Genomic DNA, 16,841 nt, shown 5'->3' on the forward strand with positions numbered 1-16,841 from the left:
GGCTCAGATTCCTTTGGTTCCTCAAAGTGGAACTCCTTATTGGTCACTGGACGTCCCAAGGGGTCTTCCTCACTAGGATTCACATCCTCCTCTTCCCTTGTAAGTTCGGCCATGATGGTAAAATCAATGGCCTTGCACTCTCTCTTTGGATTCTCTTCTGTATTGCTTGGGAGAGTACTAGGAGGAGTTTCAGTGACTCTTTTACTCAGCTGGCCCACTTGTGCCTCCAAATTTCTAATGGAAGACCTTGTTTTATTCATGAAACTCACAGTGGCCTTAGATAGATCAGAGACTATATTTGCTAAGCTAGATGGATTCTGCTCAGAATTCTCTGCCTGTTGCTGAGTGGATGATGGAAAAGGCTTGCTATTGCTAAACCTGTTTCTTCCACCATTATTAAAGCCTTGTTGAGGCTTTTGTTGATCCTTCCATGAGAAATTTGGATGATTTCTCCATGAGGGATTATAGGTGTTTCCATAGGGTTCACCCATGTAATTCACCTCTGCTATTGCAGGGTTCTCAGGATCATAAGCTTCTTCTTCAGAAGAGGCCTCTTTAGTATTGTTGGATGATTCCTTCAATCCATTCAGACTCTGAGAGATCATATTGATTTGCTGAGTCAATATTTTATTCTGAGCCAATATGGCATTCAGAGTATCAATTTCAAGAACTCCCTTCCTCTGAGGCGTCCCATTACTCATAGGATTCCTTCCAGAAGTGTACATGAACTGGTTATTTGCAACCATGTCAATGAGTTCTTGAGCTTCTGCAGGCGTTTTCTTTAGGTGAATGGATCCACCTGCAGAATGGTCCAATGACATTTTAGATAATTCAGGCAGACCATCATAGAATATATCCAGGATGGTCCATTCTAAAAGCATGTCAGAAGGACACTTTTTGGTTAGTTCCTTGTATCTCTCCCAAGCTTCATAGAAGGATTCACCTTCTTTTTGTCTGAAGGTTTGAACATCCACTCTAAGCTTACTAAGCTTTTGAGGAGGAAAGAACTTGGCTAAGAAAGCCGTGACCAGCTTATCCCAAGAGTTCAGTCTGTCTTTAGGTTGAGAGTCCAACCATATTCTAGTTCTGTCTCTTACAGCAAATGGGAAAAGCATAAGCTTGTAGACCTCGGGGTCAACCCCATTGGTCTTAACAGTATCATAGATCTGCAAGAATTCAGTTAAAAACTGAAAGGGATCTTTGGATGGAAGTCCATAAAACTTGCAATTCTGTTACATCAGAGAAACTAATTGAGGTTTCAGCTCAAAATTGTTTGCTCCAATGGCAGGGATTGAGATGCTTCTTCCATGTAAATTGGAATTAGGTGCAGTAAAGTCACCAAGCATTTTCCTTGCATTGTTATTATTTTCGGCCATGTCTCCTTCTTTTTCAAAAATTTCTATCAGATTTTCTCCAAAGAGTTGTGCTTTAGCTTCCCTTAGCTTCCTCTTCAGAGTTCTTTCAGGTTCAGGATCAGCTTCAACAAGAATGTTCTTATCCTTGTTCCTGCTCATATGAAAAAGAAGAAAACAGAAAAAAAATTTGGAATCATCTATGTCACAGTATAGAGATTCCTTTATGTGAGTAGAAGAAGAAAAGAAATTCGAACACAGAAAGATGGAGAGGGTTCGAATTTTTAAGACAAAGAGGAGTGTTGGTAGATAAATAAAATAATTAGAAGGAGATGAGAGATGAGAGAATAATTCAAAAATTAAACAAAATAAAATAAAAATATTTAAAAATTAAAGTTAAAATTCAAAAATTAAAATTAAAATTAAATTAAATTAAATTTTTAAAATAATTAGTTAATTAAAAAGGAATTTTGAAAAAGAGGGGAGGGATTTTCGAAAATTAGAGAGAGAATTAGTTAGGTAGTTTTGAAAAAGATAAGAATCAATCAAAAAGTCAAGTGGTTAATTGAAAAAGATTTGAAAATCAAATTTTGAAAAGATAAGAAGTTAGAAAAGATTTTGAAATTGATTTTGAAAAGTTGTGATTAAAATTTATTTTGAAAAAGATTTGAAAAAGAAATTTAAAAAGATTTGATTTTGAGAATTAAAGTTGATTACTTGACTAACAAGAAACTAAAAAGATATGATTCTAGAGTTTAAAGATTGAACCTTTCTTATTAGGCAAGTAACAAACTTAAAATTTTTGAATCAATCACATTAATTGTTAGTATTAATTTCGAAAATATGAAATAGAAATAAGAAAAAGATTTTGAAAATCAAATTAAAAATTTCGAAAATATTAAGAAAAATGAAAATGATTTGATTTTTTTTTGAAAAAGATTTGATTTTTTTAAATTGAAAATTTGATTTGACTCATAAGAAACAACTAGATTTTAAAAAGTTTTGAAAAAGTCAACTCAAATTTTCGAAAATTTATGAGAGAAAGAGGGAAAGATATTTTTTTGATTTTTGAATTCTTAATGATGAGAGAGAAAAACACAAAAAAGACACAATGCATGGAAATTTTAGATCAAAACACATGATGCATGCAAGAAGACTTTGAATGTCAAGATGAACACCAAGAACACTTTTAAGATCATGATGAACATCAAGAACTTATTTTTGAAAAATTTTCAAGAAAAGAAAACATGCAAGACACCAAACTTAGAAATTTTTTTTAAACTTTAGACACTAACAAATTGAAAATGCATATGAAAAACAAGAAAAGATACAAAACAAGAAAAATTTAAGATCAAATCATAGAAAATCATCAAGAACAACTTGAAGATCATGAAGAACATATGCATGAATTTTCAAAAATTTTAAGAAAAATTAAAAAGATGCAATTGACACCAAACTTAAAAATTGACACAAGACTCAAACAAGAAACACAATATTTTTAGTTTTTATGATTTTATTAATTTTTTTGGTATTTTTCGAAAATTATTTTGGAAAAAACGAAAACAAAGAAAAAAAATTTTTGAAAATTTTTTGAAAACTTTTTTGAAAACAAAATAAAAGTTGAAACAAGAAGAAAATTACCTAATCTGAGCAACAAGATGAACCGTCAGTTGTCCAAACTCGAACAATCCCCGGCAACGGCGCCAAATATCTGGTGTTGTTGCCAGACCAAACATGGCACTGTTGTTGCCGGAAACAAATACGAAATTGTTGTTCGTTCCTCCCCGGCAACGGCGCCAAAAACTTGGTGCGCAGAAATCGTGACGGTTCATTCCTTGGTAACGGCGCTGAAAACTTAATACGCACGTTCATAATCTTAGTTCTTTGTCACAAATTCGCACAACTAACCAGCAAGTGCACTGGGTCGTCCAAGTAATAAACCTTACGTGAGTAAGGGTCGATCCCACGGAGATTGTCGGCTTGAAGGAAACTATGGTCACCTTATAAATCTCAGTCAGGCGGATTCAATTGGTTATGGTGAATTGATAATTAAAATATAAATAAAACGTAAAATAAAGATAGTGATACTTATGTAATTCATTGGTGAGAATTTCAGATAAGCGTATAGAGATGCGTTCATTCCTCCTGAACTTCTGCTTTCCTATTGTCTTCATCCAATCATTCATACTCCTTTCTATGGCAAGCTGTATGTTAGGCATCACCATTGTCAATGGCTACATCCTATCCTCTCAGTGAAAATGGTCCAATGCGCTGTCACTGCATGGCTAATCATCTGTCAGTTCTCGATCATACTGGAATAGGATCTATTGATCCTTTTGGGTCTGTCACTACGCCTAGCACTCGCGAGTTTGAAGCTCGTCGCAGCCATCCCTTCCCAGATCCTACTCAGAATACCACAGACAAGGTTTAGACTTTCCGGATCACAAGAATGGCCGTCCATGGATTCTAACTTATACCACGAAGACTCTGATTAATGAATCCCAGAGATACTCATTCAATCTAAGGTAGAACAGAAGTGGTTGTCAGGCACGCGTTCATAGGTTGGGAATGATGATGACTGTCACGATCATCACATTCATATTGAGGTGCGAATGAATATCTTAGAATCGGAAAAAGCTTGAATTGAATAGAAAAACAATAGTACTTTGTATTAATTCATGAGGAACAGCAGAGCTCCACACCTTAATCTATGGTGTGTAGAAACTCTACCGTTGAAAATACATAAGAACAACGTCCAGGCATGCCCGAATGGCCAGCCTCCCAAGGAGGGTTCAATCATCAAAACATGAACGAAAGATGATCCGAAGATGTAAATACAATAGTAAAAGTCCTATTTATACTAAACTAGTTACTAGGGTTTACAGAAATGAGTAAATGATGTAGAAATCCACTTCCGGGGCCCACTTGGTGTGTGCTTGGACTGAGCATTGAGCTTTACATGTGTAGAGGCTTCTCTTGGAGTTGAACGCCAGTTTGTAACCTATTTCTGGCGTTTAACTCCACTTTGCAACCTGTTTCTGGCGTTTAACTCCAGAATGCAACATGGAACTGGCGTTGAACGCCAGTTTGTGTCGTCTAAACTCAGGAAAAATATGGACTATTATATATTTCTGGAAAGCCCTAGATGTCTACTTTCCAACTCAATTGACAGAGCACCATTTACAGTTTTGTAGCACCAGAAAATCCACTTTGAGTGCAGGGAGGTCTGAATCCAACAGCATCTGCAGTCCTTCTTCAACCTCTGAATCTGATTTTTGCTCATGTCCCTCAATTTCAGCCAGAAATTACCTGAAATCACAGAAAAACACACAAACTCATAGTAAAGTCCAAAAATGTGATTTTTTTATTAAAAACTAATAAAAATATACTAAAAACTAACTAAATCATACTAAAAACTATGTAAAAATAATGCCAAAAAGCGTATAAATTATCCGCTCATCACTAAACCCTAATTCCTTACACCTTTTTAGTCTCCTCTAACCTTTATGAACCGCCAATTCCTTGGTCACTAAATTCCAATTAGAGGGTGAAGTGCAATTCTAGTTATATGCCACAGAAATTCTAATTACCCAAATATAAGAGGATTATATGTCACGTATCCCGTTAAGTCTAGATAATTAGAAATTTAGGAGAATATGTTTTCAAGCTGTTGTTCAAGTAAAGAGCTTTTCCATGTTATACAAGAACTCAATTAGAACCAAGGTCATACTTCCGTTCCACCCAGATTCATAAAATAAAGAACGAAAATAATTCTTGAATTATAAATCAGTACATGAATTAAAATAGAAAACTAATATTATCAATCCATACAATAGACAGAGCTCCTAATCTTAACAGTGGAGGTTTAGTTGCTCATGGTTCAGAGAGAAAACTAGCATTCAGAAAAACTGTAAATTGCGGAATGGGTCGAAGAGAGGAGCTGAGCCCGAAGGGCTGATTCTTTTTCCTTTTTTATATCTAACCGTAATTAATGTAAAATATATTTCTTAAAAAAAATAAATAATATATTTTCCTAATTATAAAAGAAATAAATTTTTAATCAAATAAAAAAATTGATTCACATGCCTTTGGAGACGAATTGGGGATCACTTGTGTACTAAAGGTTGGTGCCGAACTTCGAGGGAGTCAAGTATGGCATGGACTAGGCAGAGAACTCCCTTTTGCTTCTTGGCTTGTGGCACCAAACTTGACAATGGTCAAGTTTGGCATGGAGTGGTTCGCACACGTCCCTTAGACGAGTTGATGCTGGTGCCGAACTTGAGTAAACTCAAGTTCGGTGTGGAGATGGCAGTGGGTTCTTCCTTGGTTCGTTGAGCTGGCGCCAAACTTGAAGAACTTCAAGTTTGGTGTGGAGGCGGCCGCAAGCATTCCCTTGGCTTTCTTGTTGTGGCACCAAACTTGAAGAACTTGAAGTTTGGCATGGATGAAGCAGCCTGGATTCTTCACTATCTCCAGTCTCTATCATTGACTTCAAATCCGTTAAATTCATCCAAAATGCTACCTGAAATAAATAGAATTGCACACAACTCAAAGTAGCATTGATAGTGGCTAAAATATAATAATTCTTGATTAAACTTAGCAATTCAAGGGCAATTTCACTAGGAAAAGACAGAGAAGATGCTCACGCATCACAACACCAAACGTGAATTGTTGCTTGTCCTCAAGCAACCAAAATTAGTACATGATTAAGATGTGAATTTGCGTGAGAGGTGAGAATTCAGTTGTGTTCATGTCTCTTCTTAAAGTGGGGTTTATCTCTTGTAATTCTGAAAAATTTTGGCATCTCACTCTCCTTTGAATCAGAGGAGTGTCACTGTCATTTGGAATTAGAATCCGGATCATATTATGAATTCTCTGATCTTTATGCTCCAGTTTAATCCTTGAACACAGCTGATACCTTTTAATTCTCAATGAATTGGTGCTTTACACCTTGAGCCTAGCCGTGCCTTTAAATGTTATATCTCAAGGGTTAATTGACATAAGAACACCACAAGCACTTAACTTGGGAACTTTTTTGAAGTTCTGATTTTTTCTTTCAGCTATTCCCAGACATTGGTGCTTAAAGCTTTTGGCATACTCTGCTAAATGCACTTGGTCTCAACTCTTAGTGTTCTGTCTCAAGGGTTACTTGACACATCTACACCACAAGCATATGACTAGGAAAATAACTCTTTGAGCTTTTAATCATGTCTGACCTCCCTAGTCATTGGTGCTCAGAGCCTTGGACCTTGCTTTTATATTTTTTTTCTTTGCTGTTTCTTTTCGCTTCAAGGATAAACTTTCACTAATTTCAGAAAATTCATAATAGTTCTCTAAACTCCTGTTCCTTATACATCAACCTTCCTTGATTCAAATTCAAACATGCACGATTCATGTCATGCATTTAGAATCATAGAGAACATCACCACATTTGATTAAATGAGACTACTTTCTATTATAAACTCTCTTACTCAAGAATTACATCTTTTTCTCCTTTCTTTTCTTTTGATTTCAAGCTCAGTGAGCAATACATGAGACACCCTTTCAGAATAAAAATCAAATAACAAAATAAACAGTAAATTAAACTAGAACCTAGGAATTGAAATAACAACTGATCATGCAATAACAAAATTAGAAAAAAATAGGAACCTAATCATAAAAATAGCAAAATAAGAAGGAAAATGAAAAGGAACTGGGCCACCTCAATTTCCCTGGTGGGGATCTCTCTCCTCAGGCTGTGCTCCATACGGTCCTCTCAGGCGGCTATAATCCTGTCTCAGCTGATGAATCTTCTGCCGCCGAGAGTGCTTATCTGCTCTCATCTCATCAAAGGTTGTACAGAGATGCTCCCATCGGCTGTTCTGTGGAGCTCTCATCTCCTTTATAGACGCCATGTACTGCTGTCAGCGGCTGTCATTAGTGACCCTCATCTGCTCCATGGAGGATGCGAGCTGCTGCTAGTATTCTTGAGGAGGAAAATATTGTTCCTGAGGTAGTGGCTACTCCTCTTGAGCTCCTTCTTCAGCATATTCGACACTTGGGAGTCTCTGATAGTCCCTAACCAGTTCCATAGTTTTCTTTGTGATGGGCTTCTCGACTGGGATAGGGAAATCATTCTCTATCTTCACCCTAGTGGCCTCACAGAGGCAGAATATGAGATGTGGGAAGCCCAACCTGGTATTCTCTTTGGTATTGGCGGTGATATGGTAAATCTGCTGGGCAATAACGTCCGCCACCTGCACTGGCTGTCCCAACAGAATGTAGTGAATTATGATGGCTCGGTCCACAGTACACTTGGACCGGTTGCTTGTGGGCATGATAGACCGGCGAATAAAATGGTGCCATCCCCTAGCCAAAGGCGTCAGGTCACTGGGCATCTGGAATGCATATGTCAGCGACTACTTGCTCTAGTCGCTGATCCCTCTCTGCCCTCTCACTGTAAGACTCAACTGAGGGCATAGTCCGTGGTAACTGGATGGTCTGCCAAATAATCTCAGGGCTGAAATCAATGACTCTTTCCCTTACAAAGCTTCTGTGATCCCTTTCATTGACTCCAGACACATCCTTATAAGTAATCCACAGGTTCCCATAAAATTCTTGAACCATCTACTTGTCTGTGCGGATTACACAGAAATTACCATCCTCTTCTCTGAATCTCAAGCTGAATTTCTGGATATTCATCCGATTGGAGATTAACTTGCATTTTCGGTAGGACCGGCCTCTTGCCAGTGATCTCATAAAATTGTTCTTCATGCAGTTTAGAGCAAAATCTTCTTGCATCATGAGAACCGGTGGCCGGTTCCTTTCCTTTTCTGTTCTTGGAAGGTTGGGTGGTCTTCGGTGCCATAGAAATAACAGAATAAAACAGCAAAGCGACAACAACATCAAACTTAAAACTATTGCTCGTCTCCGAGAAAATTAAAGAAATACAAAGGGGAAGAAGAAAGAAGAGCAGAAATTTAAACAGAAGAAAATAAAAATCAATGCTAAAAATTTCTTTTTTTTTCTTTTTTTTGAATGAAATAGAAAGTAGAAAGGGATTAAGGAAGGAGGGGCTGAGCAGAATAGAGGGGTGGGAATGGATGGTGGAAAGGGAACAAGATGGGGTTATTATTTGAAGTGGGAGGACTTTGGCTCAAGGGGGTATAGAAGGAGATGGAAATAGAGGGGTGTATGTGATGGGTGTTGTGAGGTTAGAAAAGGATAAGGGTAATGGTCCGAAGAGGGAAGGGGGATGACGTGTGAAATTGTTGTGCATGGGAAGAGATGGGTTATATGTAGTTTATATAGGGAGTGGGGGTTGGTGAGAAGGGGACGGACAGGGCTAGGGAAGGGTTAAAGTGTGGTTGTGTTGGGAAGGAGGAAGTGTCATAGATTAAGGGAAAGGGTGAAGAAGGGTATGTATAGTCCTGGGGAAAGAATGAAAAAGGAAAGAAGTCTGGTCAATGGGCGTGGGGCAAAGGTATGGGGATTTGAAGGAATATATAGGGAATGGGATGAAGAAAAGAGGGTGTGGCAGTGCTGGGAGGGGGTCACGGGTAGGGTGTAAAAAGGGGGAGAGGATCTCTGAATAGGGGTGGGGACCAATGCCATGGGATTTGGTGGAGATTTGGCTTGATTTTAGGAACAATTAACCAACTGGCGCCGAACTTGGAGATAGTGGCGTTCGACGCCATGATGCCCGAGCATATTATTCCCTCTCCACGCCAAACTTAGTGTATCCCAAGTTTGGCGCCAGCTTCCTCGCTTTTTTTTTTTTTACGAATTTCCTGCGCCAAACGCCAGGGGAGCCAAGTTTGGCGTCCCCCTGGCAGAGGCAATTCCCCTTTGTACGCAAGGTTTCCATGCCAAACTTGAAAAGGTCAAGTTTGGCATCAACACCTTTCAAATTGTGTCCTTGATGCGTCGTTCTCCACAACAAACTTAGGATTTTCCAAGTTCGGTGTGGGCCTTCTAGAGCCTAATTCCACTTTCGCACGCACACACGATGCCAAACTTGAGTGGCCCAAGTTTGGCATCAACCTTACAGACCCAAATTCCCCTGATTCACGTAGCACTTGGCGCCGAACTTGGAAATACCAAGTTTGGCGCCAACCAATCCGAATTAGATGTCTCCAGGGCTGGCAAAAATTCTTCTAAGTGTCTAGTTCCTGTTCTAAAATTTCTGCATGATCAAAGTACACGTAAAACAAAGGAAAAACAGTAAAAACTCAATAAAAATCAAATAAATAATAAAATCAATGCAACGAAAAATTAAACTAAGGATACAAAATTATCGAGTTGCCTCCCGACAAGCGCTTCTTTAACATAACTAGCTTGACGATCAGTTCTGCTAGTTCAGCAGATGAGCGGACCTCTGGTGATCAATCTTACCTCCAAGATAGTACTTCAACCTCTGATCGTTAACTGTGAATTTTCTGTCAGAATTCTCTTCCTGAATCTCCACATGACCATATGGTGAAGCTCTGGTAACTATAAACGGTCCTGACCGCCGGGATTTCAGCTTCCCGAGAAAGAGTTTGAGCCTTGAATTATACAGAAGCACTCTCTGACCTAGCTCAAAGACTCTGATGGAAATCTTCTTTTCATGCCATATCTTGGTTCTCTCCTTATAGAGCTTGGCATTCTCATAGGCTGAATATCTAAATTCATCAAGATCATTCAACTGAAGCATTCTCTTAATTCCTGCAGCCTGAGCATCAAGGTTCAGATACTTGATTGCCCAGTAAGCTTTGTGCTCTAGCTCAACTGGCAAGTGACATGCTTTATCATAGACCAGCTGATAAGGGGACATGCCAATAGGAGTCTTGTAAACTATCCGGTAAGCTCGGAGAGCATCATCAAGCTTCCTAGACCAGTCCTTTCTTGAGACACTGACGGTCTTCTCTAGAATCCTCTTGAGTTCCCTTTTGGAAACCTCAACATGTCCACTTGTCTGAGGGTGATAGGGGGTTGCCGTTTTATAACAGACTCTATATCTCTGCAGAAGTGAGTCCAGCTGTCTGTTACAGAAGTGACTTCCACCATCACTAATGAGTGTCCTTGGGACACCAAACCGGCTGAAAATATATCTCTGAAGAAAGCTCATCACCACTTTGGCATCATTGGTGGGTAGAGCCACAACTTCCACCCACTTGGACACATAATCAACTGCCACTAGAATATAGTTGTTGGAATATGAGGGTGGAAAAGGTCCCATGAAATCAATACCCCACACATCAAATAACTCAACCTCAAGGATCCCCTGCTGTGGCATCTCATGGTTGGTGATGAGCATATAATTTATACGCTTTTGGCATTGTTTTTAGTATATTTTAGTTAGTTTTTATTATGTTTTTATTGGTTTTTAAATAAAAATCATTCTTCTGGACTTTACTATGATTTTGTGTGTTTTTCTGTAATTTCAGGTATTTTCTGGCTGAAATTGAGGGAGCTGAGCAAAAATCTAATTCAGAGGCTGAAAAAGGACTGCAGATGCTGTTGGATCCTGACCTCCCTGCACTCGAAGTGAATTTTCTGGAGCTACAGAAGCCCAATTGGCACGCTCTTAATTGCGTTGAAAAGTAGACATCCCGGGCTTTCCAGGAATATATAATAGTCCATACTTTTCTCGAGATTTGATGGCTCAAACAGGCGTTCCAAGTCAGCTCAAGAATTCTGGCGTTTAACGCCGGAACTGGCACAAAAGCTAGAGTTAAACGCCCAAACTGGCACAAAAGCTGGCGTTTAACTCCAAGAAAAGTCTCTACACATGGAAGCTTCAATTCTCAGCCCAAGCACACACCAAGTGGGCCTGGAAGAAGATTTCTGCATTAATTACTGATTTCTGTAAACCCTAGGCTACTAGTTCTCTATAAATTGGACCTTATACTATTGTATTTTGGGGGGGGATCTTTGGACGTTTAGTCCCTAGACCTTGGAGGCTGGCCATTCGGCCATGCTTACACCATTATCACTTTTGTATTTTCAATGGTGGAGTTTCTACACACCATAGATTAAGGTGTGGAGCTCTGCTGTTCTTCAGGATTAATGCAAAGTACTATTGTTTTTCTATTCAACTCAAGTCTATTTCTTCTCCAAGATATTCATTCGCATCCAAGAACATGATGAATGTGATAATTATGTGACACTCATCACCATTCTCAGTTATGAATGCGTGACTGACAACCACTTCCGTTCTACATGCAAACAAGCTTGAATGTGTATCTCTTGGGTTTCTAATCTAAGATTAGAACCTTCGTGGTATAGGCTAGAATTATTGGCGGCCATTCCTGAGATCCGGAATGTCTAAACCTTGTCTGTGGTATTCTGAGTAGGATCTGGGAAGGGATGACTGTGACGAGCTTCAAACTCGTGAGTGTTGGGCGTGTGACAGATGCAAAAGGATCAATGGATCCTATTCCAACATGATCAAGAACCGACAGATGATTAGCCGTGCGGTGACAGCGTGCGTAGAACATTTTCACTGAGAGGATGGAAAGTAGCCATTGACAACAGTGATGCCCAACATAAAGCTTGCCATGGAAAGAAGTATGAATGATTGGAAGAAGGCAATAGGAAAGCAGAGGTTCAGGAGGAACAAAGCATCTTCATACGCTTATCTGAAATTCCAACCAAAGAATTACATAAATATCTCTATCTTTATTTTATGTTTTGTTTATCTTTTAATTATCAATTCTCCATCACCATATGAATTCGCCTGACTGAGATTTACAAGGTGACCATAGGTTGCTTCAAGCCGACAATCTCCGTGGGATCGACCCTTACTCACGTAAGGTTTGTTACTTGGACGAACCAGTGCACTTGCTGGTTAGTTGTGCGGAATTGTGACAAAGTGTGATTCATGTTTAAGAGCTCCAAGTCCTTTGGCGCCATTGTTGATGATCACAATTTCGTGCACCAAATTTTTGGCACCGTTGCCGGGGATTGTTCGAGTTTGGACAAGTGACGGTTCATCTTGTTGCTTAGATTAGGTACTTTTCTATTTATTTTTCAGAATTTTTAAGAATGAATTATAGAGTTTCAAGGTGATGTTCTTATCATCACAAAAGCTGATTGATTCTCATCAATTTAGCTGCTGAATGTAATGTCCTGCTGAAGCTTGGCTAGCCATGTCTAATCTTTTTAGACTAAAGCTTTAGACTAACATTGCATGATTCCTGGAATTCTTATTAAAAGTTTTGAATCACTTTATTTTCTTTTCCACTCAATTTTCGAAAAATCACAAAAAAAAATTTATAAAACCATAAAAACCAAAAATATTTTATGTTTCTTGTTTGAGTCTAGTATCAATTTTTAAGTTTGGTGTCTATTGCATGTCTTTATTCTTCTTGCATTTTTCGAATACATGCATTATGTTCTTCATTAATCTTCAAGTTGTTCTTGATGATTTCATTGCTCTGATCTTTAAATTCTCTTGTTTTGTGTGTTTTGTTGTTTCTCATATGCATTCTCAATTTGTTAGTGTCTCTTATATGAAAATTTTTAAGTTTGGTGTCCTGCATGCATTGTTTGTTTGATTTGAGTTTTCTAAGATTAATTGTATTTTGATTGTTTCTCATCATTGAAAAATTCAAAAAAAATTCTCAAAACTATGTCTTTTTAAGTCAATAATACAGAGAATTGAAGATTCAGAACATTCAGTAGAGGAATTAAACAGAAAAACATGGGCGTTCAAAACGGTAGCATTTTGGGCGTTAAACGCTAGAATGGATGCCATTCTGGGCATTTAACGCCAGGATGATACTAGAGGGAAGATTTTGTTTTCAATTCAAATCTTTTTCAAATTTTTATAATTTTTCAAAATCAAATCTTTTTCAAATCATATCTTTTCAATCATATCTCTTCAAAGTCAATTTCTTTCCATTTTTTTATTTTCAAAAATCCTTGCTATAATTAATGATTTACTTCAAAATTTTCAAGTTGTTACTTGCCTATTAAGAAAGGATCAAATTTTAAATTTTAGAATCATATCTTTTAATTTCTTATTAGTCATGTAATCAACTTTAATTTTAAAAAAAACTTTCTTTTTTCTAAATTGATTTTCAATCATATCTTCTCAATCATATCTTGTTAATTTCTAATTAATTTTCAAAATTTCAAAATTTTCCTATTAGTCAACCACATCTTTTTCAAAATTAATTTTCAATCATATCTTTTTAATTTCTAATTTCAAAATCTTTTTCAAAATCACTTAATTTCTTTCCCAAACTTAATTTTCGAAAATCTCAATCAAATTTTCAAACTTCTTTTTATTATTCCAAAATCTTTTTACTTTAAATTCGAAAATTCTTCCCCTCTTCTCACATCCTTCTATTTAAAAGACTAACACTCTTCCTCAAGGTGCAATTCGAACTCCCTCCTTCTTTATATATTCGAATTCTCCTCTCTCTACCTCCTCCTTCTATTCTTCTTTTCCTCTGACACCTCAAGGAATCTCTATACTATGACATAGAGAATTCTATACTTTCTTGTTCTCTTCTCTTTCTTATGAGCAGGAGCAGAGACAAAGGCATCCTTGTTAAAGCTGATCCTGAATCTAAAAGGACCTTGAAGAGAAAGCTAAGAGAAGCTAAAGCACAACTTTCTCTAGAGGGCCTAACAGAGCTCTTCAAGGAGGAAGAAGCCATGGCAGCCGAAAACAACAATGCCAACAATGCAAGGAAGGTGCTTGGTGACTTTACTGCACCTACTCCCGACTTCTATGGGAGAAGCATCTCAATCCCTGCCATTGGAGCAAATAACTTTGAGCTTAAGCCTCAACTAGTTTCTCTAATGCAACAGAATTGCAAGTTTTATGGACTTCCATTAGAAGATCCTCATCAGTTCTTAGCTGAATTCTTGCAAATCTGTGACACTGTCAAGACCAATAGGGTTGACCCTGAGGTCTACAGACTTATGCTTTTTCCTTTTGCTGTAAGAGACAGAGCTAGAACATGGTTGGATTCACAACCTAAGGAAAGCCTGAACTCTTAGGAAAAGCTAGTCAATGCCTTCTTGGCAAAGTTCTTTCCACCTCAAAAATTGAGTAAGCTTAGAGTGGAAGTCTAAACCTTCAGACAAAAGGAAGGTGAATCCCTCTATGAAGCTTGGGAAAGATACAAGCAATTGATCAGAAGGTGCCCTTCTGACATGCTTTCTAAATCGAGCATCATAGGTATTTTCTATGATGGTCTGTCTGAACTATCCAAGATGTTATTGGATAGCTCTGCTAGAGGATCTCTTCATCTGAAGAAGACACCTGCAGAAGCTCAGGAACTCATTGAAATGGTTGCAAATAACCAATTCATGTACACTTCTGAAAGGAATCCTGTGAATAATGGGACAAATCAGAAGAAAGGAGTTCTTGAGATTGATACTCTGAATGCCATATTGGCTCAGAATAAAATATTGACCCAACAAGTTAATATGATTTCTCAGAGTCTGTCTGGAATACAAGCTACATCAGTCAGTACTAAGGAAGCTTCCTCTGAAGAAGAAGCTTATGACCCTGAGAACCCTGCAATGGAAGAGGTGAATTACATGGGAGAACCCTATAGAAACACGTATAACCCTTCATGGAAAAATCATCCAAATCTCTCATGGAAGGATCAACAAAGACCTCAACAAGGTTTCAACAACAATAATGGTAGAAGAAACAGGTTTAGCAATAGCAAGCCTTTTCCATCATCTTCTCAGCAACAGACAGAGAATTCTAAGAAAAACCACTCTGACTTAAGCAACCATTGTCTCTGAATTAATCAAAACCACTCAAAGTTTCATGACTGAAATAAGGTCCTCCATTAGAAATTTGGAGGCATAAGTGGGTCAGCTGAGTAAGAAAATTACTAAACTCCCTCCTAGTACTCTCCCAAGCAATACATAAGAGAATCCAAAGAGAGAGTGCAAGGCCATAAACACGTCTAACATGGCCGAACCTAGAGAGGAGGAAGAGGCAGTGATCTCCACTAAGGAAGACCTCAACGGACATCCACTGGCCTCCATGGAGTTCCCTGATGAGGAACCATGGGAATCTGAGGCTCACACAGAGACCATAAAGATTCCATTGAATTTACTTCTGCCATTCATGAGATCTGATGAGTATTCTTCCTCTGAAGAGGATGAATATGTTACTGAAGAGCAAGTTGCTAAGTACCTTGGAGCAATCATGAAGCTAAATGCTAAGTTGTTTGGTAATGAGACTTGGGAGGATGAACCTCCATTGCTCATCAAAGAACTGGATGACTTGACTAGGCAGAAATTACCTCTGAAGAGACAAGACCCTGGAAAATTCTTAATCCTTTGTACTATAGGCACCATGACCTTTGAGAAGGCTCTGTGTGACCTGGGGTCAAGTATAAACCTTATGCCTCTCTCTGTAATGGAGAAGCTAGGGATCATTGAGATACAAGCTGCTAGAATCTCACTAGAGATGGCAGACAATTCAAAGAAACAGGCTTATAGACTTGTAGAGGATGTCTTGATAAAGGTAGAAGACCATTACATCCCTGCTGATTTCATAATCCTAGAGACTGGGAAGTGTATGGATGAATCCATCATCCTTGGTAGACCCTTTCTAGCCACAGCAAAAGCTGTGATTGATGTTGACAGAGGAGAATTGATCATTCAAGTGAATGAAGACTCCCTTGTATTTAAAGCTCAAGGATATCCCTCTGTAACCATGGAGAGGAAGCATGAAGAGCTTCTCTCAATACAGAGACAAACAGAGCCCCCACAGTCAAACTCTAAGTTTGGTGTTGGGAGGCCACAACCAAACTTTAAGTTTGGTGTTGAACCCCCACATTCAAACTCTAAAGTTTGGTGTTGGGAGGTTCCAACATTGCTCTAAACATCTGTGAGGCTCCATGAGAGCCCACTGTCAAGCTATTGACATTAAAGAAGCGCTTGTTGGGAGGCAACCCAATTTTACTTATCTATGTTATTTTCCATTGTTATTTTATGTTTTCTGTAGGTTGATGATCATGTGAAGTCACAAAAACAATTGAAAAAGCAAAAACAGACTGAAAAACAGAATAAAAAATAGAACACCCTGGAGGAGAAACTTACTGGCGTTTAAACGCCAATAAGGGTAGCAGAATGGGCGTTAAACGCCCAGTCTGGCACCATTCTGGGCGTTTAACGCCAGAAATGGGCACCAGACTGGCGTTTAACGCCAGGAATGGGCAAGAAGCTGGCGTTAAACGCCAGAAATGGGCAGCAACCTGGCGTTTAACGCCAGGATTGGTAGCAAGGGGCGTTTTGCATGCCACATGGTGCAGGGATAAGAAATCCTTGACACCTCAAGATCTGTGGACCCCACAGGATCTCCACCTACCCCACAAGATCTCCACCTACCCCACCTCTCTCTCTCTTCTTCACCCATTCACCAATCACCTCAATACCTCTTCCCTAAAAACCCCTCACTTATCAAACCCCACCTACCTCACCATTCAAATTCAAACCACTTTCCTACCCAAACCCACCCATAATGGCCGAACCATGCCCCCCTCT

General features: G+C 38.6%; 2 non-coding genes across 2 annotated transcripts; one reads left to right on the forward strand and one right to left on the reverse strand.

Annotated features, from left to right (window-relative positions):
* The first annotated feature begins 875 nt into the window (after positions 1-875).
* On the forward strand, positions 876-983 carry LOC112759982 (small nucleolar RNA R71). Its single transcript, XR_003180441.1, has one exon. It is a non-coding gene; the product is annotated as a small nucleolar RNA R71 (small nucleolar RNA).
* Positions 984-14,381: 13,398 nt separating this feature from the next.
* On the reverse strand, positions 14,382-14,489 carry LOC112760524 (small nucleolar RNA R71). Its single transcript, XR_003180960.1, has one exon. It is a non-coding gene; the product is annotated as a small nucleolar RNA R71 (small nucleolar RNA).
* Between the last annotated feature and the right edge of the window lie 2,352 nt (positions 14,490-16,841).

This window comes from Arachis hypogaea, chromosome 16, assembly GCF_003086295.3.
Source record: "Arachis hypogaea cultivar Tifrunner chromosome 16, arahy.Tifrunner.gnm2.J5K5, whole genome shotgun sequence".
Lineage (NCBI taxonomy): Eukaryota > Viridiplantae > Streptophyta > Magnoliopsida > Fabales > Fabaceae > Arachis > Arachis hypogaea.